We start from the raw sequence: 25,476 nt of genomic DNA, 5'->3' as shown, positions 1-25,476 counted from the left end.
CTGAAGCTCACGCTCTGACGCTCACGCTCGGACACTCATGCTCTGACGCTCACGCTCTGACACTCACCCTCACGCTCTGACGCTCACGCTCTGATGCTCACGCACACGCTCTGACGCTCATGCTCGGACGCTCACGCTCGGACGCTCACGCTCTGACGCTCAAGCTCTGACGCTCAAGCTCTGACGCTCCCGCTCGGACGCTCACGCTCCCGTTCGGACGCTCACGCTCTGACGCTCACGCTCTGAAGCTCACGCTCTGACGCTCACGCTCGGACACTCATGCTCTGACACTCACGCTCACGCTCTGGCGCTCACGCTCTGACGCTCACGCTCAGATGTCACACTCAGACGCTTCCGCTCACACGCTCACGCTCTGACGCTCACGCTCATGCTCTGACACTCACCCTCACGCTCTGACGCTCACGCTCTGATGCTCACGCACACGCTCTGATGCTCATGCTCGGACGCTCACGCTCAGACGGTCACGCTCAGACGCTCACGCTCTGACGCTCACGCTCTGACGCTCACGCTCAGACGCTCACGCTCATGCTCTGACGCTCACGCTCTGACGCTCACGCTCACACTCTGATGCTCACGCTCTGACGCTCACGCTCATGCTCTGACGCTCACGCTCGGACACTCATGCTCTGACGCTCACGCTCGGACAATCATGCTCTGACACTCACGCTCACGCTCTGGCGCTCACGCTCTGACGCTCACGCTCAGACGTCACACTCAGACGCTTCCGCTCACACGCTCACGCTCACGCTCATGCTCTGACACTCACCCTCACGCTCTGACGCTCACGCTCTGATGCTCACGCACACGCTCTGACGCTCATGCTCGGACGCTCACGCTCGGACGGTCACGCTCAGACGCTCACGCTCTGACGCTCACGCTCACGCTCTGACGCTCACGCTCAGACGCTCACGCTCATGCTCTGACGCTCACGCTCTGACGCTCACGCTCTGATGCTCACGCTCATGCTCTGACGCTCACGCTCGGACGCTCACGCTCAGACGGTCACGCTCATACGCTCACGCTCTGACGTTCACGCTCTGACGCTCACGCTCTGATGCTCACGCTCTGACGCTCACGCTCATGCTCTGACGCTCACGCTCGGACGCTCACGCTCAGACGGTCACGCTCTGACGTTCACGCTCTGACGCTCACGCTGACGCTCACGCTCTGACGCTCACGCTCACGCTCTGATGCTCACGCTCTGACGCTCACGCTCATGCTCTGACGCTCACGCTCGGACGCTCACGCTCAGACGGTCACGCTCTGACGCTCACTCTGACGCTCACGCTCACGCTCTGATGCTGACGCTCTGACGCTCACGCTCATGCTCTGACGTTCACGCTCGGACGCTCACGCTCAGACGGTCACGCTCATACGCTCACGCTCTGACGTTCACGCTCTGACGCTCACGCTGACGCTCACGCTCTGACGCTCACGCTCACGCTCTGATGCTCACGCTCTGACGCTCACGCTCATGCTCTGACGCTCACGCTCGGACGCTCACGCTCAGACGGTCACGCTCTGACGCTCACGCTGACGCTCACGCTGACACTCACGCTCTGACGCTCACGCTCAGACGTCACGCTCTGACGCTCACGCTCATGCACTGACGCTCACGCTCTGACATTCACGCTCGGACGCTCACGCTCAGACGGTCAGACGGTCACGCTCAGATGCTCACGCTCTGACGTTCACGCTCACGCTCTGACGTTCACGCTCTGATGCTCACGCTCTGACGCTCACGCTCTGACTCTCACGCTCCCGCTCGGACGCTCACGCTCGGACGCTCACGCTCAGACGGTCACGCTCAGATGCTCACGCTCACGCTCTGACGTTCACGCTGTGACGCTCACGCTCTGACTCTCACGCTCACGCTCTGACGCTCAGGCTGTGACGCGCACGCTCAGACGGTCACGCTCACGCTCTGACGCTCACGCTCAGACTCTCACGCTCGGACGCTCATGCTCGGATGCTCACGCTCGGACGCTCACGCTCTGATGCTCAAGCTCGGACGCTCACGCTCGGACTCTGATGCTCACGCTCTGACGCTCACGCTGTGACTCTCACGCTCAGACGGTCACGCTCACGCTCTGACGCTCACGCTCGGACGATCATGCTCGGATGCTCACGCTCACGCTCGGACGCTCACGCTCGGACGCTCATGCTCTGACGCTCACGCTCGGACGCTCACACTCGGACGCTTACGCTCACACGCTCACGCTCACGCTCGGACGCTCATGCTCACGCTCTGATGCTCACGCTCGGATGCTCACGCTCACGCTCTGATGCTCACGCTCGGACGCTCACACTCACGCTCTGACGCTCACGCTCTGACGCTCACGCTCGGACGCTCACGCTCTGATGCTCACGCTCATGCTCTAACGTTCACGCTCGGGCGCTCACGCTCAGACGCTCACGCTCGGGCGCTCACGCTCTGACGCTCACGCTCAGACGCTCACGATCACGCTTGGACGCTCACGCTCGGACGCTCACACTCACGCTCGGGCGCTTACGCTCGGGCGCTCACGCTCTGACGTTCACACGCTCACGCTCGGACGCTGACGCTCACGCTCGGACGCTCACGCTCTGACGCTCACGCTCTCGCTCTGACGCTCACGTTCGGACGCTCACGTTCGGACGCTCATGCTCGGATGATCACGCTCGGACGCTCATGCTCACGCTCTGACGCTCACGCTCTGACACTCACGCTCACACGCTCACGCTCTGACGCTCACGCTCGGACGCTCTGATGCTCACGCTGGGACGCTCACGCTCACGCTCTGACGCTCACGCTCGGACACTCACACTCACGCTCTGACGCTCACGCTCTGACACTCACGCTCGGACGTTCATGCTCATGCTCTGACGCTCACGCTCGGGCGCTCACGCTTGGACACTCACGCTCTGACGCTCAGACGCGCACGCTCAGACGCTCACGCTCGGACGCTCACGCTCTGACGCTCACGCTCGGACGCTTACGCTCACGCTTGGGCGCTCACGCTCTGACGCTCATGCTCTGACGCTCATGCTCTGACGCTCACGCTCGGACGCTCACGCTCTGACGCTCACACGCTCACGCTCGGACGCTCTGATGCTCACGCTCACAAGCTCACGCTCGGACGCTCTGACGCTCACGCTCATGCTCGGACGCTCACGCTCTGACGCTCACGCTCTCGCTCTGACACTCACGCTCTGACGCTCACGTTCGGACGCTCACGCTTGGACGATCACACTCGGACGCTCACGCTCTGACGCTCACGCTCGGACGCTCACGCTCTGACTCTCACGCTCGGACACTCACGCTCAGACGGTCATGCTCAGACGCTCTCACGCTCTGACGTTCACGCTCACGCTCTGACGTTCACGCTCTGATGCTCACGCTCTGACGTTCACGCTCGGACGCTCACGCTCAGACGGTCACGCTCGGACACTCACACTCAAGCTCTGACGCTCAGGCTCGGACGCTCACGCTCGGGTGCTCACGCTCGGACGCTCACGCTCTGACGCTCACGCTCACGCTCGGATGCTCACGCTCTGACGCTCATGCTCAGACGGTCACGCTCAGACGCTCACACGCTCACGCTCTGACGTTCACGCTCTGACGCTCACGCTCTGACGCTCACGCTCAGACGGTCACGCTCGGACACTCACACTCAAGCTCTGACGCTCAGGCTCGGACGCTCATGCTTGGGTGCTCACGCTCTGACGCTCACGCTCGCACGCTCACGCTCGGACGGTCACGCTCAGATGCTCTCACGCTCTGACGTTCACGCTCACGCTCTGACGTTCACGCTCTGACGCTCACGCTCTGACGCTCACGCTCGGACGCTCACGCTCAGACGGTCACGCTCGGACACTCACGCTCAAGCTCTGACGCTCAAGCTCGGGTGCTCACGCTCGGACGCTCACGCTCTGACGCTCACGCTCTGACGCTCACGCAGACGCTCACGCTCTGACGCTCAAGCTCAGACGGTCACGCTCAGACGCTCACACGCTCACGCTCTGACGTTCACGCTCTGACGCTCACGCTCGGACGCTCACGCTCAGACGACCATGCTCAAGCTCTGACGCTCACGCTCTGACGCTCACGCTCGGACGCTCACGCTCGGACGCTCACGCTCTGACGCTCAGACGGTCACGCTCAGACGCTCACGCTCTGACGTTCACGCTCTGACGTTCACGCTCTGACGCTCACGCTTGGACGCTCACGCTCAGACGACCACGCTCAAGCTCTGACGGTCACGCTCAGACGCTCTCACGCTCTGACGTTCACGCTCTGACGCTCACGCACGCTCACGCTCGGACGGTCACGCTCAGACGCTCTCACGCTCTGACGTTCACGCTCACGCTCTGACGTTCACGCTCTGACGCTCACGCTCTGACGCTCACGCTCAGACGCTCACGCTCAGACGGTCACGCTCGGATACTCACGCTCAAGCGCTGACGCTCATGCTCGGACGCTCACGCTCGGGTGCTCACGCTCGGACGCTCACGCTCGAACGCTCACGCTCTGACGCTCACGCTCACGCTCGGACGCTCACGCTCTGACGCTCACGCTCAGACGCGCACGCTCAGACGCTCACGCTCGGACGCTCACGCTCTGACGCTCACGCTCGGACGCTTACGCTCACGCTCGGGCGCTCACGCTCTGACGCTCACGCTCTGACGCTCACGCTCGGACGCTCACGCTCTGACGCTCACACGCTCACGCTCGGACGCTCTGACGCTCACGCTCACAAGCTCACGCTCGGACGCTCTGACGCTCACGCTCATGCTCGGACGCTCACGCTCTGACGCTCACGCTCTCGCTCTGACACTCACGCTCTGACGCTCACGTTCGGACGCTCACGCTTGGACGATCACACTCGGACGCTCACGCTCGGACGCTCACGCTCTGACTCTCACGCTCGGACACTCACGCTCAGACGGTCACGCTCAGACGCTCTCACGTTCACGCTCACGCTCTGACGTTCACGCTCTGACGCTCACGCTCTGACGTTCACGCTCGGACGCTCACGCTCAGACGGTCACGCTCGGACACTCACACTCAAGCTCTGACGCTCATGCTCGGACGCTCACGCTCGGGTGCTCACGCTCGGACGCTCACGCTCTGACGCTCACGCTCTGACGCTCACGCTCGGGCGCTCACGCTCTGACGCTCACGCTCAGACGGTCACGCTCAGACGCTCACACGCTCACGCTCTGACGTTCACGCTCTGACGCTCACGCTCTGACGTTCACGCTCGGACGCTCACGCTCAGACGGTCACGCTCGGACACTCACACTCAAGCTCTGACGCTCATGCTTGGACGCTCACGCTTGGGTGCTCACGCTCTGACGCTCACGCTCGCACGCTCCCGCTCGGACGGTCACGCTCAGACGCTCTCACGCTCTGACGTTCACACTCACGCTCTGACGTTCACGCTCTGACGCTCACGCTCTGACGCTCACGCTCAGACGACCACGCTCAAGCTCTGACGCTCACGTTCTGACGCTCACGCTCACTCTCGGGCGCTCACGCTCTGACGCTCACGCTCTGACGCTCACGCTCGGACGCTCACGCTCTGATGCTCACGCTCACACGCTCACGCTCGGACGCTCTGATGCTCACGCTCATGCTCGGACGCTCACGCTTGGACGATCACGCTCGGACGCTCACGCTCACGCTCTGACGCTCACGTTCTGACGCTCACGCTCGGACTCTCACGCTCGGACACTCACGCTCAGACGGTCACGCTCAGACGCTCTCACGCTCTGACGTTCACGCTCACGCTCTGACGCTCACACGCTCACGCTCAGACGGTCACGCTCGGACGCTCATGCTGAAGCTCTGACGCTCATGCTCAGACGCTCACGCTCGGACGCTCACGCTCTGACGCTCACGCTCACGCTCAGACGGTCACGTTGAGACGCTCACATGCTCACGCTCTGACGTTCACGCTCGGACACTGACGCTCAGACGCTCACGCTCAGACGACCACGTTCAAGCTCTGACGCTCACGCTCTGACGCTCACACTCGGACGCTCACGCTCAAACGCTCATGCTCTGACGCTCACGCTCTGACGCTCACGCTCGGACGCTCATGCTCAGACGGTCACGCTCAGACGGTCACGCTCACACACTCACGCTCTAACGCTCACGCTCTGACGTTCACGCTCTGACGCTCACGCTCTGACGCTCTGACACTCACGCTCTGACGCTCAAGCTCACGCTCAGACGCTCACGCTTGGATGCTCACGCTCAGACGCTCACGCTCGGACGCTCACGCTCACATGCTCACGCTCTGATGCTCACGCTCTGATGCTCACGCTCGGACGCTCACGCTCTGACGCTCAAGCTCACGCTCTGACGCTCACGCTCTGACACTCATGCTCACACTCGGACGCTCACGCTCTGACGCTCACGCTCTGACGCTCACGCTCGGACGCTCACGCTCTGACACTCATGCTCACACTCGGACGCTCACGCTCTGATGCTCACGCTCTGACGCTCACGCTCGGACGCTCACGCTCGGACGCTCACGCTCAGACGGTCACGCTCGGACGCTCACGCTCAAGCTCTGACGCTCATGCTCGGACGCTCACGCTCGGGTGCTCACGCTCGGACGCTCACACTCTGACGCTCACGCTTTGACGCTCACGCTCACGCTCAGACGGTCACACTCAGACGCTCAAACGCTCACGCTCTGACGTTCACGCTCTGACGCTCACGCTCAGATGACCACGCTCAAGCTCTGACGCTCACGCTCTGACGCTCACACTCGGACGCTCACGCTCAGACGACCACGCTCAAGCTCGGACGCTCACGCTCTGACGCTCACGCTCACGCTCGGACGCTCACGCTCTGACGCTCATGCTCTGACGCTCACGCTCTGACGCTCACGCTCGGACGCTCACGCTCAGACGGTCATGCTCAGACGGTCACGCTCACACGCTCACGCTCTAACGCTCACGCTCTGACGTTCACGCTCTGACGCTCTGACGCTCACGCTCTGATGCTCCAGCTCACGCTCGGACGCTCACGCTCGGACGCTGACGCTCAGATGCTCACGCTCACGCTCAGACGCTCACGCTCGGACGCTCACGCTGTGACGCTCACGCTCGGACGCTCACGCTCTGACGCTTGCGCTCACACGCTCACGCTCTGATGCTCACGCTCTGATGCTCACACTCTGATGCTCACGCTCGGACGCTCACGCTCTGATGCTCAAGCTCACGCTCTGACGCTCACGCTCTGACGCTCATGCTCACACTCGGATGCTCACGCTCGGACGCTCGCGCTCAGACGGTCACGCTCGGACGCTCACGCTCGGACACTCACGCTCGGACCCTTACGCTCAAGCTCTGACGCTCAAGCTCTGACGCTGACGCTCACGCTCTGATGCTCATGCTCGGACGCTCACGCTCAGACGGTCACGCTCAGACGGTCACGCTCTGACGCTCACGCTCTGACGCTCACGCTCGGACGCTCACGCTCAAGCTCGGATGATCACCCTCGGACGCTCACGCTCAGACGGTCAGACTCACACGCTCACGCTCTGATGCTCACGCTCACGCTCTGACGTTCACGCTCTGACTCTCATGCTCTGACGCTCTGACGCTCACTCTCTGACGCTCACGCTCTGACGCTCACGCTTGGACGCTCATGCTCGGATGCTCACACTCTGACGCTCACGCTCACACGCTCATGCTCTGACGCTCATGCTCTGACGCTCATGCTCTGACGCTCACGCTCGGACGCTCATGCTCTGACGCTCACGCTCGGGCGCTCACGCTCTGACGCTCACGCTCACACGCTCACGCTCTGATGCTCACGCTCATGCTCGGACGCTCACGCTCTGACGCTCACGTTCGGACGCTCACGCTTGGACGCTCACGCTCGGACGCTCACGCTCACGCTCTGACGCTCACGCTCTAACGCTCACGCTCTGACGTTCACGCTCTGACGCTCACGCTCTGACGCTCTGACACTCACGCTCTGACGCTCAAGCTCACGCTCAGACGCTCACGCTTGGATGCTCACGCTCAGACGCTCACGCTCGGACGCTCACGCTCTGACTATCACGCTCACATGCTCACGCTCTGATGCTCACGCTCGGACGCTCACGCTCTGACGCTCAAGCTCACGCTCTGACGCTCACGCTCTGACACTCATGCTCACACTCGGACGCTCACGCTCTGACGCTCACGCTCTGACGCTCACGCTCGGACGCTCACGCTCAGACGGTCACGCTCGGACGCTCACGCTCAAGCTCTGACGCTCATGCTCGGACGCTCACGCTCGGGTGCTCACGCTCGGACGCTCACACTCTGACGCTCACGCTTTGACGCTCACGCTCACGCTCAGACGGTCACACTCAGACGCTCAAACGCTCACGCTCTGACGCTCACGCTCAGATGACCACGCTCAAGCTCTGACGCTCACACTCGGACGCTCACGCTCAGACGACCACGCTCAAGCTCGGACGCTCACGCTCTGACGCTCACGCTCACGCTCGGACGCTCACGCTCTGACGCTCACGCTCTGACGCTCACGCTCGGACGCTCACGCTCAGACGGTCATGCTCAGACGGTCACGCTCACACGCTCACGCTCTAACGCTCACGCTCTAACGCTCACGCTCTGACGTTCACGCTCTGACGCTCACGCTCTGATGCTCAAGCTCACGCTCTGACGCTCACGCTCGGACGCTCACGCTCAGATGCTCACGCTCACGCTCAGACGCTCACGCTCAGACGCTCACGCTGTGACGCTCACGCTCTGATGCTCACGCTCGGACGCTCACACTCTGACGCTCAAGCTCACGCTCTGACGCTCACGCTCTGACGCTCATGCTCACACTCGGACGCTCACGCTCGGACGCTCGCGCTCAGACGGTCACGCTCGGACGCTCACGCTCGGACACTCACGCTCGGACCCTCACGCTCAAGCTCTGACGCTCAAGCTCTGACGCTGACGCTCACGCTCTGATGCTCACGCTCGGACGCTCACACGGTCACGCTCAGACGGTCACGCTCTGACGCTCACGCTCGGACGCTCACGCTCGGACGCTCACGCTCAAGCTCGGATGATCACCCTCGGACGCTCACGCTCAGACGGTCAGACTCACACGCTCACGCTCTGATGCTCACGCTCACGCTCTGACGTTCACGCTCTGACTCTCATGCTCTGACGCTCTGACGCTCACTCTCTGACGCTCACGCTCTGATGCTCACGCTTGGACGCTCATGCTCGGATGCTCACGCTCTGACGCTCACGCTCACACGCTCTGACGCTCATGCTCTGACGCTCATGCTCTGACGCTCACGCTCGGACGCTCATGCTCTGACGCTCATGCTCGGGCGCTCACGCTCTGACGCTCACGCTCACACGTTTACGCTCTGATGCTCACGCTCATGCTCGGACGCTCACGCTCTGACGCTCACGTTCGGACGCTCACGCTTGGACGCTCACGCTCGGACGCTCACGCTCACGCTCACGTTCTGACGCTCACGCTCGGACTCTCACGCTCGGACACTCACGCTCAGACGGTCACGCTCAGACGCTCTCACGCTCTGACGTTCACGCTCACGCTCTGATGTTCACGCTCTGACGCTCACGCTCTGACGCTCACGCTCAGATGGTCACGCTCGGACGCTCATGCTGAAGCTCTGACGCTCATGCTCAGATGCTCACGCTCGGGTGCTCACGCTCGGACGCTCACGCTCTGACGCTCATGCTCACGCTCACGCTCTGACGCTCACGCTCAGACGGTCACGCTGAGACGCTCACACGCTCACGCTCTGACGTTCACGCTCGGACACTGACGCTCGGACGCTCACGCTCAGACGACCACGCTCAAGCTTTGATGCTCACGCTCACACTCGGACGCTCACGCTCGAACGCTCATGCTCTGACGCTCACGCTCGGACGCTCATGCTCAGACGGTCACGCTCAGACGGTCACGCTCACACGCTCACGCTCTAACGCTCACGCTCACGCTCTGACGTTCACGCTCTGACGCTCACGCTCTGACGCTCTGACACTCACGCTCTGACGCTCAAGCTCACGCTCTAACGCTCACGCTCAGACGCTCACGCTCGGATGCTCACGCTCAGACGGTCAGACTCACACGCTCACGCTCTGATGCTCACGCTCACGCTCTGACGTTCACGCTCTGACTCTCATGCTCTGACGCTCTGACGCTCACTCTCTGACGCTCACGCTCTGACGCTCACGCTTGGATGCTCATGCTCGGATGCTCACACGCTCATGCTCTGACGCTCATGCTCTGACGCTCACGCTCGGACGCTCATGCTCTGACGCTCACGCTCACGCTTGGGTGCTCACGCTCTGACGCTCACGCTCTGACGCTCACGCTCTGACGCTGACGCTCACACGCTCACGCTCTGATGCTCACGCTCATGCTCGGACGCTCACGCTTTGACGCTCACGTTCGGACGCTCACGCTTGGACGATCACGCTCGGACGCTCACGCTCACGCTCTGACGCTCACGTTCTGACGCTCACGCTCGGACACTCATGCTCAGACGGTCACGCTCAGACGCTCTCACGCTCTGACGTTCACGCTCACGCTCTGATGTTCACGCTCTGACGCTCACGCTCTGACGCTCACGCTCGGACGCTCACGCTCAGATGGTCACGCTCGGACGCTCATGCTGAAGCTCTGACGCTCATGCTCAGACGCTCACGCTCGGGTGCTCACGCTCGGACGCTCACGTTCTGACGCTCATGCTCACGCTCTGACGCTCACGCTCAGACGGTCACGCTGAGACGCTCACACGCTCACGCTCTGACGTTCACGCTCGGACACTGACGCTCGGACGCTCACGCTCAGACGACCACGCTCAAGCTCTGACGCTCACGCTCTGACGCTCATGCTCACACTCGGACGCTCACGCTCGAACGCTCATGCTCTGACGCTCACGCTCGGACGCTCATGCTCAGACGGTCACGCTCAGACGGTCACGCTCACACGCTCACGCTCACGCTCTGACGTTCACGCTCTGACGCTCACGCTCTGACGCTCTGACACTCACGCTCTGACGCTCAAGCTCACGCTCTGACGCTCACGCTCAGACGCTCACGCTCGGATGCTCACGCTCAGACGCTCACGCTCGGACGCTCACGCTCGGACGCTCACGCTCACATGCTCACGCTCTGATGCTCACGCTCTGATGCTCACGCTCGGACGCTCACGCTCTGATGCTCAATCTCACGCTCTGACGCTCACGCTCTGACGCTCATGCTCACACTCAGACGCTCACGCTCTGACGCTCACGCTTTGACGCTCACGCTCGGACGCTCACGCTCAGACGTTCACGCTCGGACGCTCACGCTCAAGCTCTGACGCTCATGCTCGGACGCTAACGCTCGGGTGCTCACGCTCGGACGCTCACACTCTGACGCTCACGCTTTGACGCTCACGCTCAGACGGTCACGCTCAGACGCTCAAACGCTCACGCTCTGACGTTCACGCTCTGACGCTCACGCTCGGACGCTCACGCTCAGACGACCACGCTCAAGCTCTGACGCTCACGCTCTGACGCTCACACTCGGACGCTCACGCTCAGACGACCACGCTCAAGCTCGGACGCTCACGCTCTGACGCTCACGCTCTGACGCTCACGCTCGGATGCTCACGCTCGAACGCTCACGCTCTGACGCTCACGCTCGGACGCTCACACTCAGACGGTCACGCTCAGACGGTCACGCTCACGCTCTAACGCTCACGCTCTGACGTTCATGCTCTGACGCTCTGACGCTCACAGTCTGATGCTCAAGCTCACGCTCTGACGCTCACGCTCGGACGCTCATGCTCGGATGCTCACGCTCACGCTCAGACGCTCATGCGCGGACGCTCACGCTGTGACGCTCACGCTCGGACGCTCACGCTCTGACGCTCGCGCTCACATGCTCACGCTCTGATGCTCACGTTCTGATACTCACACTCTGATGCTCACGCTCGGACGCTCACGCTCTGACGCTCAAGCTCACGCTCTGACGCTCACGCTCTGACGCTCATGCTCACACTCGGACGCTCAGGCTCAGACGGTCACGCTCGGACGCTCACGCTCGGACACTCACGCTCGGACGCTCACGCTCAAGCTCTGACGCTCAAGCTCTGACGCTGACGCTCACGCTCTGATGCTCACGCTCGGACGCTCACGCTCAGACGGTCACGCTCAGACGGTCACGCTCACGTTCTGACGCTCACGCTCTGACGCTCTGACGCTCACGCTCGGACGCTCACGCTCAAGCTCGGATGATCACCCTCGGACGCTCACGCTCAGACGGTCAGACTCACACGCTCACGCTCTGATGCTCACGCTCACGCTCTGACATTCACGCTCTGACTCTCATGCTCTGACGCTCTGACGCTCACTCTCTGACGCTCACGCTCTGACGCTCACGCTTGGATGCTCATGCTCGGATGCTCACGCTCTGACGCTCACGCTCACACGCTCATGCTCTGACGCTCACGCTCGGATGCTCATGCTCTGACGCTCACGCTCGGACTCTCACGCTCGGACGCTCACGCTCAGACAGTCACGCTCGGACGCTCACGCTCGGACGCTCACGCTCTAACACTCACGATCTGACGCTCACACTCGGACGCTCATGCTCACGCTCTGACGCTCACGCTCGGACGCTCACGCTCAGATGCTCACCCTCAGAAGCTCACCCTCACACGCTCACCCTCACACGCTCCCACGCTCACCCTCACACGCTCCCACGCTCACCCGCTCCCACGCTCACCCTCACATTCTCATCCTCCCACGCTCACCCGCTCCCACGCTCACCCTCACACGCTCACCCTGTGCTAGCCGGTCATCTCCCTCACACGCTCACCCAGTGCTAGCCGGTCATCTCCCGGCTGCTCGCAGCAGAAGTACCCCGACCGGCGGCCTCGCTCCCCGGTCCTCCAAAATTCATTAGGGGCTCCGGGCGGATACATTGGGGGGTTAATTTAAAGTTTTGCGCAACCCATTTAAACACTGCTTCGCTGATTAGTCGCGCCCGGTCGGACGCATACATATTCTAGAATACCGGATGCGTTAGAATCGGGCCACCATCTAGTTATCGTATAACAGTTTAGAAATAACATCATCTGGTAAGGTACGGTAAACCTCAACTCCTCCAAACTCTACTGCCTGTGTAACAATGTATGTACTGTAAGTCACTAACAGATTAATTGTGGTCATGTTAATTGTTATGTGCTGCTCATCTTCCACATTGATTTATTATCCCATGTGTGTGAATGGTTGGCAGAACACTATGTGTGACAGCTCCAACAGACCCTGATAGGCCATGTTCACATGTTCAGTATTTAGTCAGTATTTTACATCAGTATTTGTAAGCCAAAATCAGGAGTTGAACAATCAGAGGAAAGGTATAATAGAAACACGTCACCATTTCTGTATTTATCACCCACTCCTAGTTTTGGTTTACAAATACTGATGTAAAATACTGACCAAATTCTAGAACGTGTGAACGTAACTTTAGTGTCACAAATGCAGCTGCCGGGCTTCAGCAGAGCTTGATATGGTGGTGGGCATTGTTGTACTGGGCGTTACACCAAAATGCTGGTTAGACAAAGCTAGGTGATATAAAATAGTTTGAAAAAGTATGGGCATCGGCCTAAATCAGTGCGGTAAGACTGCATTAGGTGCAAAGAGGTGCCTTCTCACAGTGTGTGAACAGGGCAGGCCCAAGCACAGCCACTATAGAGTATGGTGGTGGGTTGTAAGTAGTAGGGAAGTAAGCACCTATACACAGAGCGGTCCTTCAGTAGGCACGCCTGCCAGTGTGAGTTGAAGACAGAAAACTAAAGATCCACCCCATCACTGAGATGTTGCACGTTAATAATTTAAGATCAACACGAGGGAGGAGGAATCAGAGAGCTTGTAGAAAAAAGAGAGAGAATTATTGTTTTTGAGCCATTGAATGGTTGGTGTGGTATGATTAGGTTGTAGCCCAAAGCTGGAGAGTGACCATCAGATAGTGGGAACTTGGCTGTCCTGAGGCATTGTAAGAGGCCTGGATGTTCCCAGTTTCGTAGTGCTAAAGAAGATTTTTTAAAAGCTGATCAAAATTATTTAAAATAATAACTGAAGAAGATATATTTCTCTTACCACTCCCCAAATACTCCTGTTGCAAAACTTTCCCCTACCATTGTCTGCACAGAAAGACTCACGTTTGCTGTAGTGGCCACAATAGTGACATGTTGGTCATTACTACACCCATATCTCCAAACTCTTGAAGAATAGAAAGATGGACAAATTTTGGTCACACCCTAATCCACGTCCATTTACCATTTCTTTCTACCCTGGCGGGAGGAGATGACACACCCAGGGAATGGGGACGACTCGGCGCCTGAGCCTTGCTGTTAGTTTTGGGTAATGTCACGGTGGCCGGCTCCGGGACCCGTACCCTGGTGTCACTCTTAAAAGCAAGGGATAATGGGGGAAAGGTGTATGGGATAGGAAAAGTTTGTGACGCCACCCGTGGTGTCTGGTGAGGATCACCAGCGCTGCTACAGTCCTCTGAGGCCGGTGGTCAGGCAGCTTAGTTGGTGCGGCTCCCCACAGGTGGAGCGGGGCCTCAGGGCAGCGTAGGAAAAAGGATGCAGGACAGAGGGGACCCAGCCGGGTCAGAAGAAGAATAGGCACACTCACAACAGTTCACTTCAGTACCTTTACTGGTGGTGTTTCAGGCACGATCCAGGGCACTGTAGGGTGAAGGGTGCATTTCAGGACTCTCCCCAGTGAGCGGGTGTGGGGCCTCCTGTTTCTTGCCTTTTCCTGATACGTTTATGACCTGCCTGGAGCTAGGCCTAACTTGGTCTCTGTCTTGCACCTGCTGACCTGGTGGTAGGGCCTTTTGTTGGAGACCACCCTCCCTGGTCTCTTGGGCCTCAGTGACTCCTGACCCTGGTATGACAGTCAGCTTTTGGTGTTCCTGGGACATGTAGTTCACCAGGGGCTCTGGTTGTTTCTGCTGGGCCTTAGGGATCCCTGCAGATGCGGACCCAGTGTCCAGTAAATGGTTGTGGGGTGAGCTGGTTAAGCTCCTCTGCCCCCTATGTAGCTCGCTTACTCCACTTGCCTTCGGCCACGCTCGGGGCCCTCACTAGGCTCCATACTGGCAGTAGGCCTCACTACTCTTCACCGCTCTTACGGAGTCGGCACGCCTTAGGCTCACTAACCTGAGCTTCCTGAGTCTGGGCTGGACTACCAACCTCTCTGGCTGCAGCAAACTTTAGACTACATACTCCAGGCTGTAGATTCCAGACTTAGACTCAGACCCAGACTGACTTTCTCACAGACTCAACTGCCTAGCTCCACCTTCCCTTTTTATATCCCTAACGGGCTCCCTCTGGTGGTCTGAGGTGGAAGGTGGAGGTGTGTGAAGGCTATGAGGGCCTCTTGTGGAGGAATCCGTCCATGCACCCCTCTAGGATCTGTGGCACCAATGCGCAGCAGGGCGCCACAGAGACATCAGAGAGGGGGTGGCAGTGAGGGACATTCAGAAGGCTCCCGACAGTGCAAGGTATAGACCTAAATCTGGGACTGTCCACTATATCCGGGACAGTTGAGACTAGAGATGTGCAGATCGATTCACAGGACTCTGGTCAATCGTCCAGGTCAATGGAACCTGGCGTATGGATGGAAGGCCATGAATCTCTTACATTTTGGCATCCTCTTCGCGGCTTTTGATTATCCAAAGCTGTCGTGACGTCATCTGTGCATCTCTAGTAGGGACCTATGGATTTATTTTTTGTTCACTTATTCACAGTCATAGCAGCCAGAACTTTCCCATCTGTATGTAGCTTCACCATACAACATCTGACTTTTTGGTGTCTGTAAGGATGTGTTTACACATAGCATAAATACTGTGGGGTTTTGTTTCTTTTCTGTTTATTTTCTGGTCATATTACAGCATATTCTCCTGCTTAGTGCCATTTTCCATTAAAGTTTTCCCTTGAACTACAAATTCTCCTATGCCGACCTTCCTTTGTAGTAGTCCATGTCAGTTTTTCAGGTAAGACAGATAACTCCTCTGACATCTCCCTATGACTTTTATGGCTGCCTCTGGCAGAGATTAAGTGCATGAGTATTAAATAGTTTTGTACACAGTTGCCTCACGTTTATGAGGAATTTGCTGCTACTTCTCTTGGCTTAGCTCCAGCCAGGTGTCGGTCATATCCTCAACTTCTCCTGACTTTCATTCAAGAATTATTTCCAAGCTCAGTCCAGCTTACTATTTGTTGTCCACACAAGCCTCACAGATCACAAGTTACTGATTCCTTGCAAATATTTTTTGATGTGTTCACACTTAGCCTCTGCAATCAAGGTAACACATCCCTTCAAGTGTATTACTAGGCATCATTAAACTTTCCTGTTTCATCACTGCTGATAACCATTGCCTTGTTAGAAAAGACCACACTGCATTTACATTTCTGTTATATTGCTGCTATTAACCATTGCTCTGCCTGAAAATACCAAACTGCATTCCTGTGATTAACTGCTTCCCTGCTGGAAGATATCAATTTCCTATACAGTAACTGTTCCTGTCCAATTCACTTTGCATTCTATTAATTGATTAAAAAAACTATAAAACTTCTATTTTTAAAAGCATTCTTACTTTACAGCAGTTTTTGCTCACCTGTCTAAAACCAATTTAACACAGTACTGTACCTGGCTCTTCTTCATTTGCACTACATGTTCCGCTTGTTTGTCTATAGCCCTGCTTACCCAGCTGGCTTAGTCTTCACTGATCCATGCGTTCTCTGTCAAGACCCGCTCCACTACCACCATTGCCTCTGGTCCATATTGTTCACACAGCATACAGCATTTGTCATACAATGTAACCACATGATCTGACAGGTTGTTTTAGTATGCATTTATTCTCTGTAATTTGGGGCAGCATAAATGGGTATTCCAGTACCTTTATATTGATGGTCTATCCTCATGATATGTCATCAGCATAACATCGTGAGGGTCTGACGGGACCCCAATGATCAACTATTATCACCTTTGTTAGCAGCCAGATATAAACAATGTATGGAGAGGAACACTGCAGTTCTGCATACTGTTTAGTAGCTGTTGCATGGTACAGCAGAGCAGCTTCTATTCTTTTCAATTTGAGACAATCTGCAATATTCAGGCTCTAAGCAGTATACTGAGCTGCGGTGTTCTGCTCGATAGGATATTTTACATCTAGCCGCAAAGCTGGTGTCAGCTGCTTAGTGGAGATGTTAACTTTCAGACCCCTCAATCTGATATTAATAACTTACTATATCGATGGTCTATCTTTAGGTTATTAGTGGAAAACCCCTTTAAGCCATTAATCTGGTCATTTCCAGTATATTATTAAATCATTATGCACATGTAGAGAGATTATTATCATACGTGATAAAAGCTTTTTATGGGGATGCATATTTTGGTCTCCCACTGATCTTTTATTGATGACCTATTTTAAGAATAAGTCATCAATATAAAAACCGTTTAACAAGTGGCTGCAATATTAAATACAAACATTATGTTCACACACTGTACTATTCTGTATTGCATTACTGTTTACTCTACAGTGTATCATTGTTCCTTACTGTAATACTTGTATAACAGAAATGTCAAAACTTTAGAAGAAGCTATATAAACAGAAGAATACATTTCATACACAGAAAAGTAAGACAATGTGGGGTACACTGATATAAAGAAGAACCATTTTAATGCTTAAAGAATAACATACAATAGCGTAAAACATTCATAATCTTAAAAAGATGCTGCAGTAGTAAGGAAAAATGTCCACCATGGGTTTATGCTAGTAACTTACAGCCAAAAGTACAGCACAGATTTCCAAGGAATAGACTCCCACCTTGTGTCTGGATTCTGCATGTGTCATAAATGTCAAGTATTTCAAGAATTACAAGCCTTGAAATAAAGGATACAGATTCTCTGATTAAACCATGTGGCATTAGTTTCCTACACTCACTTAGCTAAACGGTTAGCTATAGTTTAATCTTCATTAACTATAATATTAGACTTGGAACTTAAAAAAAAATAGTTTTCACAAGTTTGCGGTTTCATTTTTTATAACAGCAATTTTAATTAGCTCTAGATTGCTATGAAGAGTGATTAGAAGAATTGCAAAAAAAATTGCAGTCATTCCCTGCTGTGAAAATTAACTTAATCACATAAACCCCATTTTCTCTGAATTTTAGCACTGCCACAAAATGACCAGCTTACATCATTTCAGTGATCTTTTCCTTAGCTTAGTAGGTAGTGTTCATGAGGACAAGACATCTGATTTCACTCTATTGTTCTGATTGAATTATAAGAGTAGACTGGTTGCTTTGAAAGGGGACTGGTGCTTGAAATCATTGTCTTCTTCTGTTAACCATGATTATCTCCAAGGAAATACATGCAGTGATCATTACTTTGCATCAAAAGATCAAAAGGGCTTTACACAAAAGGACATTACTGCTCATAAGATTTCCCCTAAATCAACCATTTATTGGATCATCAAGAATTTCAAAGAGAGAGGTTCAATTGCCATTTAGAAGGTTTCATGAGGCCCAAGAAAGTCCAGCAAGTGCCAGGACTATCTCCTAAAGAGGAGTCAGTTATAGGATTGGTTTATCACCAGTGTAGAACTTGCTCAGGAATGGCAGAAGGCAGGTGACAATGCATCTTCACATACAGTAAGGCGAAGGCTTTTGAAGGCTTGTCTGGAGCCCAGAAAGGCAGCTAAGAAGTCACTTCTCTCGAAAAAAAACCCATCAAGGGCAACCTGACATTCTGCAGGATTTACAGGAATTGAACTGCAGAGGACTGGGGTAAGGTATTTACTCCGAAGATGCCACTTCAGACTGCTTGGGACACCTGGAAGAATGATTGCCCGAAGACGAAAAAGTGAGTACTACCATGAGGCCTAAGTCATGTGTCATGTCAACAGTAAAGCATACTGTGACCATTTATGTGTGAGGTTTGCTTTTCATTCAAGGGAGTGGTCTCACTCCCAATTTTGCCTAAGAACACTGCTAGGAATAAAGAATCGTATCTAAATATCAAAAGCAACTTCTCCCAATGATCCATTAATTAACAAATATTTTTCCAGCAAGATGGAACACCATGTCACAAGGCAAAAATTGATAACCAAGGCTTACCATCAGTCAAAAATAAAAAAGCAAACCAGGGTGAATTGCAGTCTGGAAAAATAAAAGTCAGCACTATAAATATTGTGTCTTGCATAAACTTGATGTGTTTGTCGATAAAAGTTTAAAAGCTTATGAAATGCTGATAATTGTACTTTTGCAACCATTGAAACATCTGGCTAAAAGATCTAAAAAGTCTAATCATAATCCACAAAGTATATAGTAAACATAGGGGGACTTCATCAAATAAAAATGTTGCCGTTTTGCACAAAAATTTGAATACACTGCTTTTGCCACATAAAATATATGGATAGTAGAGATGAGTGAATAAATTTGCATGACCCTGGTCCAACAATATATACTTGGAAGCTGAATGGGAACCCTGTGAGCAGCCTTCTACTTGTCGACATCCCTGGCTCCTCTTTTGATTAGCTGACTATTACATTGTGTGTGCATCACACCGCAACAATGATGTCATACCAGGTCAGTTAATCAAAAGAGAGGCCAGTTATGCCATCAGGTAGAATGTGGTTTGCAGGACTCCAATCCAGCAGCCGTGGAATACTGACCTGGACGATGGACCACGGTTCTTCAAATTGATTCCATCTCTAGTGGGTAAGATAGAGGAGATATTATCCAGGCAGATTGATATACACCAAGATAAGAAAAATTGCTACACTTAATGATATTCCAAATTCATCCAATCAGGTAAAAATAATCACTGCAACCAAGGTAACTGTTAGGCACTGTAGGGACTTGAAGCCAGCTGGTGGTTTGCCAGAAGAGCTGCATCTGAAGTTGCTTATTACAGATATCAACTAATATGGAGTAATTCAATCATGGTAGAACAAGCCAAAAATGGCAAGGAAGCTGTCCTTGCGTGGATGGGAGAGCGCAGCCAGAGAGAGCAGAGCGCTCAATCTGGCAGTTCCAAAACTACAATATGTGTGAGAACAGATAGTGATGGGGATCCAACAGTGGTATATAATCTAATTATGTGTATGGAAATTAGTACATGAGTGACAAAACAACCAGAATTTCTTACGATGAAATGCAGATGACACATTGAATATAATGTAGGAGAAATAAGGCTAAATTATGAGCAAACTGGAACAAAAATAGTGCGAGAAAAAAGATTAGCTAATTTAGATATAATGTAGATATATTCAGCAATGGAATTAGGTTAAACAGGTCTGTACATAACTGTAAAAGAGCGAAACCATCAGTTATACTTTACATACCCAGTTATACTCTCCAGTGTCAGACAGCAAAGGTGTTCAGTTTAAATATTCAATACAGCTCTCTTCTTTTGAGGCACAACATGTAGGGATCTGCTGTAGTGGAATGACTATATAAAGTATTTGAAATCACCATTTTGAACTATAGTAGCATGGCTGGAGACAATAAGTTTCGTAAAACCCAAATTGTTGTTTGACATACTGTATGTACAGTATGTTTGATGATGCGCTTACACAAAGTTTGGATAGTGTGGCCTACATACTGTAGCTGGCAACCACATTCTAAAAAGGTAGATGATGTAATCAGATACAGAGTTGACGTGTGATTTTACTTCCCAGGTTTCACCAACACCACCTTGGAATAAGCTGGCTTCACACTGGTACAACATTTTGTTTTTATGGTGGAACAACATTTGGACACATGAAAAGCTGCCTCTTAGTGATGAGCGAGCACTAAAATGCTCGGGTACTCGTTGCTCATGTTGAGCAAATTGAAATGCTCAAGTGCTCGGTCCGAGAAACAAGCCCAATGTAAGCCTATGGGAAATTCAAGCATTTTTCCGGCGGCCCCTTCCCCTCGGCGGTCTGCAGTGGGCCTAAAAATTGCCCAAATCGATGGGAACAGTGCTCAAATGACATGGGACCAGCATGGGAAAGACCCCTGAAAGCATTTCTGACTATCAGGTCCCTACTGTCAACAATGTTGTCAGAGTATTACGCCACTTTTATGGACTGACAATAAAACATACAAAAACAAGACCAAAAATGGATTTTCGTGGGAAAAATGTTAAGGAACATCCTTTCCAGGATAATGACTTGTATATAAGGCAAAATAAATATTCAAAAACAAAAATGCTCCTTCACACTTTGGGCTATGTTCACACGTAGCATTTTTGATGCGTTTTTGCACTTTTGCAACGGTGAAAAATACATTCACCAATAAATGTCATTTTACCATTTTACTACCTTATCTTGCCATGTGGTGTGTGAGACATGATCAGACGCATCCTGTTTCATTTATGAAGGAGGGACTCTGAAAGTCACAAACACTATTTTTATAGGGCTATCAGGCAGCCCTTACTATTCTTAAAGGGCCAGCAATCGGCTATGCTTTGTTGTTCCCATCATTAAAGAGTGGGTCTCCTATACTGTTATTGCGTATACAGTAACTGCAAGGGCTGCCAGAAATATGGACGCACCCCAATGCCCCTTTGAAGAGAAATAGAGGAGGGCCTCAGTAAAATAAAAATGTTTCCATTATAAAGGAGTGGGTTTCCTATAGTAGTAATGCCCATGCAGTGACTGCAAGGGCTGCCAAAATTTGGGAAAAAGACCAATAATAATTTAAAGACACATAGAGATGGGCCAGAGTAGCGACATGTTCCCATTAGAAAGGAGTGGGTCTGCTATACAGTTATAGGGTATGCAGTGAGTCCAACGGCTGCAAAAAATTTAGGAAAAACCCTAATAACAATTTAAAGACACATTGAGGTGGGCCTCAGTAACGACATGTTCCCATTAGAAAGGAGAGGGTCTGCTATACAGTTATAGGGTATGCAGTGAGTCCAATGGCTGCCAAAATTTAGGAAAAACCCCAATAACAATTTAAAGACACATTGAGGTGAGCCTCAGTAATGACATGTTCCCATTAGAAAGGAGCAGGTCTGCTATACAGTTATAGGGTATGCAGTGAGTCCAACGGCTCCCAAAATTTAGGAAAAACCCCAATAACAATTTAAAGACACATAGAGCTGGGCCACAGTAACAACATGTTCCCATTAGAAAGGAGCGAGTCTGCTTATAACATACGTTATAAGGTATGCAGTGACTGCAAAGGCTGCCAAAATTTTGAAGGCACTCCAATGCCCCTTGCAAGAGACGTAGAGGTCCAAGGGCCTCCTGAAAACAATGTTCCCATTATTAGGAAGTGGGTCTCCCATACTGTTTGCCTATGCAGTGAATGCAAAAGCTGCCAAAAATTTGGAGGAACTCTAATGCACCTTGCAAGAGACGTAGAGGTTGGAGAGCCTCCTAAAAAAAGTTCCCATTATTAGGAAGTGGGTCTCCCATACTGTTTGCCTATGCAGTGAATGCAACGGCTGCCAAAATTTTGAAGGACCTCCGATGCCCCTTGCAAGAGACGTAGATATGGTGATATGGTAGATAAGGTGGTGATATGCTGGTGGAGGATGAGGATGAAGACGAGCAAATAGACAAAATCAGGAATCATATACCCATGTCTGGGTGTGAAGACAGAGGTGCATGGGAATAGAGTTAGACCTCCCAAAAAAGACACTGTATTTGAGTTTATGCTATGCTGCTATCATTCGGTGGTGTTGAGAAGTCTGGCCCAATCCAGCCATTGCTCATTTCTATAAGAGTCAGCCTGTCAACATTTTCACATATCATAAAGACCCTTTAAAAAAATGATGTGGGTGTTGCATCACACCCTGGTGATATGGTGGTGGAGGATGAGGATGAGGAGAAGGAGAAGGACAAGGGCAAATAGCCAAAATCAGGAAGTGTATACCCATGTGTGGGTGTGAAAAGGTGCATGGGAATACATCTCTGAAAAAAAAACACTGGATTTGAGTTTGGATGTTACGCTGCTATCATTTGGTGGTGTTGAGAAGTCTGGCCCAATCCAGCCCTTGCTCATTTTTATAAGAGTCAGCCTGTCAGCATTTTCAGTTGACAGGCGGATGCGCTTATCAGTTATAATTCTATCAGCGGCACTAAAAACCCGCTCTGATAAAACGCTAGCGGCAGGGCAGGCCAGGACCTTCAAGGCGTAGAGAGGCAGTTCATGCCACATGTCCAGCTTGGATACCCAATGATTATAAGGCACAGAGGAATCATGGAGGATGTTGGTACGGTCAGCAAGGTACTCCCTCAGCATCTTCCGAAACTTTTCCCTCCTTGTGAGAGTACCCCGCACCTCAGGGCCTGTGCGATGAGAGGGTCTGAGAAAACTGTCCCAGAACTTTGACAGTGTTCCCCTGCTTCTGCTGGATTGGATTTGTGTCTCTCTCGCCTGTACTCCTTGGTTGTCCAACGAAATGTGACCTCTGCTGCCATTCTGGTACTGCCCCATTTTATTAGGCCTGTCTGGCGTGGGAATAAGAGACAGAAAGTTCTCCTTGTAGCGTGGGTCTAGAAGTGTCACCAACCAGTAAAGACTGTCACCCAAAATTTGGACAACGCGAGGGTCACGGGAAAGGCAGCGTAACATAAACTCAGCCATGTGTGCCAGACTGCTAACAGACAAGATTTCCGGGTCCTCACCGAGAGGACGACTGACCATGCTCTCCTCCTCATCCTCCACCTCCTCCTACCTGTCCTCAGGCCATCCACACTGAACAGACGGTATGACAGTTGTGCAGGTAGTACCGTCTATAGCGCAGGAAACTAGCTCATGTTCTTCCTCCTCCTCTTCCTCATTGTCACCCAATCCACATTGGGATGAGATGAGGTTGGGCTGTGTGGAATCACCCTGTATTGTTCCTTGCTCCATCTCATCGTGCTCCGCCTGCAGTGCATCCTCTTTAATTGTGAGCAGAGAGCATTTCAGAATACAGAGAAGTGGGATGGTGATGCTAATTATGGCATCATCACCGCTCACCATCTTGTTGGAGTCCTCAAAGTTTTGGAGGATGGTACAGATGTCTGAAGTAGAGAGTGGACACAAAACTCACAAACAGAAGTACAGAGACAACGAGTTGGAGTTAGTTGCAGGTTCAGACACTGCAGATAAAGGGAAGGTACGGACATAGAGACAAACAGGTAATGGGCTAGGACACAGTTCAGACAGGAACTGAACCCGAAACAAGATACAGGAACAAGCCTGGGAACTCAGCCCCCAGGGTGGCAGAAACAGACTAGAAGTCACAGATACAGGCAACAGGCCTGGGTATACAGCCCCCAGGGTGGCGGAACAGACTAGAAGTCACAGATACAGGTAACAGGCCTGGGTATACAGCCCTCAGGGTGGCGGGAACAGACAAGATACAGGACAGGACCTGGCAACTCAGTTGCACAGAACACACTGAAAGAAAGTGATGCTCAGGCACCTCCTACTGGGTGGAGGGGGTTTAAGTATCCAGTGACTCATAGCAATAGGCTGGGGAGGCATTAGGAGTGTGCACGCAGTAACTATAAGAATCAGGCATCAGGCAGTAACCGCGCCGACGCCCTAAGCAATCAGACAAGAGACACAGCAGATACTGGAGCAAAGTGTGCAGCCTGGACTGATAGGTAAGATGGCCGTCTTTCATGGTGGGAGGTGGCAAGCCATTCCAGCATGCTGCCAGGGATGTTACAAGTATTAATCCTGAATTTTTTTGGAGGCTGCAAAATATTATGCTCTTTTTAAAGTGTGCCAGTTGTGCGTTCAAAACATATCCACACTTCTTCGCTGACCAATAGAAACCCTATACCGGCACTGCCCAAAAGAATTGGTCATCAGACGTGATCAAATATTACTGCAGTAATAACCATGACATTTTTTGCAAGCTGCAAAATATTAAACTTCATTTAAAATGGGCGAGGCACGTGGTAAGGGGCGGGAAACGGACATGATGCTGATGGTGCACTCAGAGGCCGAGGCCGCGGGCAAGATGAAACTGTGCCTGCTGAGGGAGCACAACAAACACCCACATCATGTCACCCTAGTGAAGATGGATTCAGCTCAACACACCGGGCAATTAATTAAAATTCAACAATCTTTATTGGCAAATTCTTTTAAAAACTTGTAGAAAAGACAAAAAATGGACATCTCAGACAACAAAGCAAATATTATGGGGTGGTGTGTATAAAAAATGCCATACGCATTTCGAGTCAAAAACTCTTGAACACTGGCTATGAAAAAAAATATTCTGAACTGGACTTAAGTATACTAACAAATAATCAAGGATACAAAAAACACATGAAAACAATCAAGAAAATACCAATCACAGAGAAGACTAGACTGAATATATGAAACGAAAAAGGTGGAAACAAAACAAAAAATGTACCCTGGAAAAACTGAATGAGAAATATGTAATACCACTGCCTGCTCCG

The sequence above is a fragment of the Phyllobates terribilis genome, unplaced genomic scaffold (genome assembly GCF_046119375.1).
Source record: "Phyllobates terribilis strain yellow unplaced genomic scaffold, ASM4611937v1 Scaffold_2__4_contigs__length_985480577, whole genome shotgun sequence".
NCBI lineage: Eukaryota > Metazoa > Chordata > Amphibia > Anura > Dendrobatidae > Phyllobates > Phyllobates terribilis.
This window is presented reverse-complemented; position numbering follows the sequence as displayed.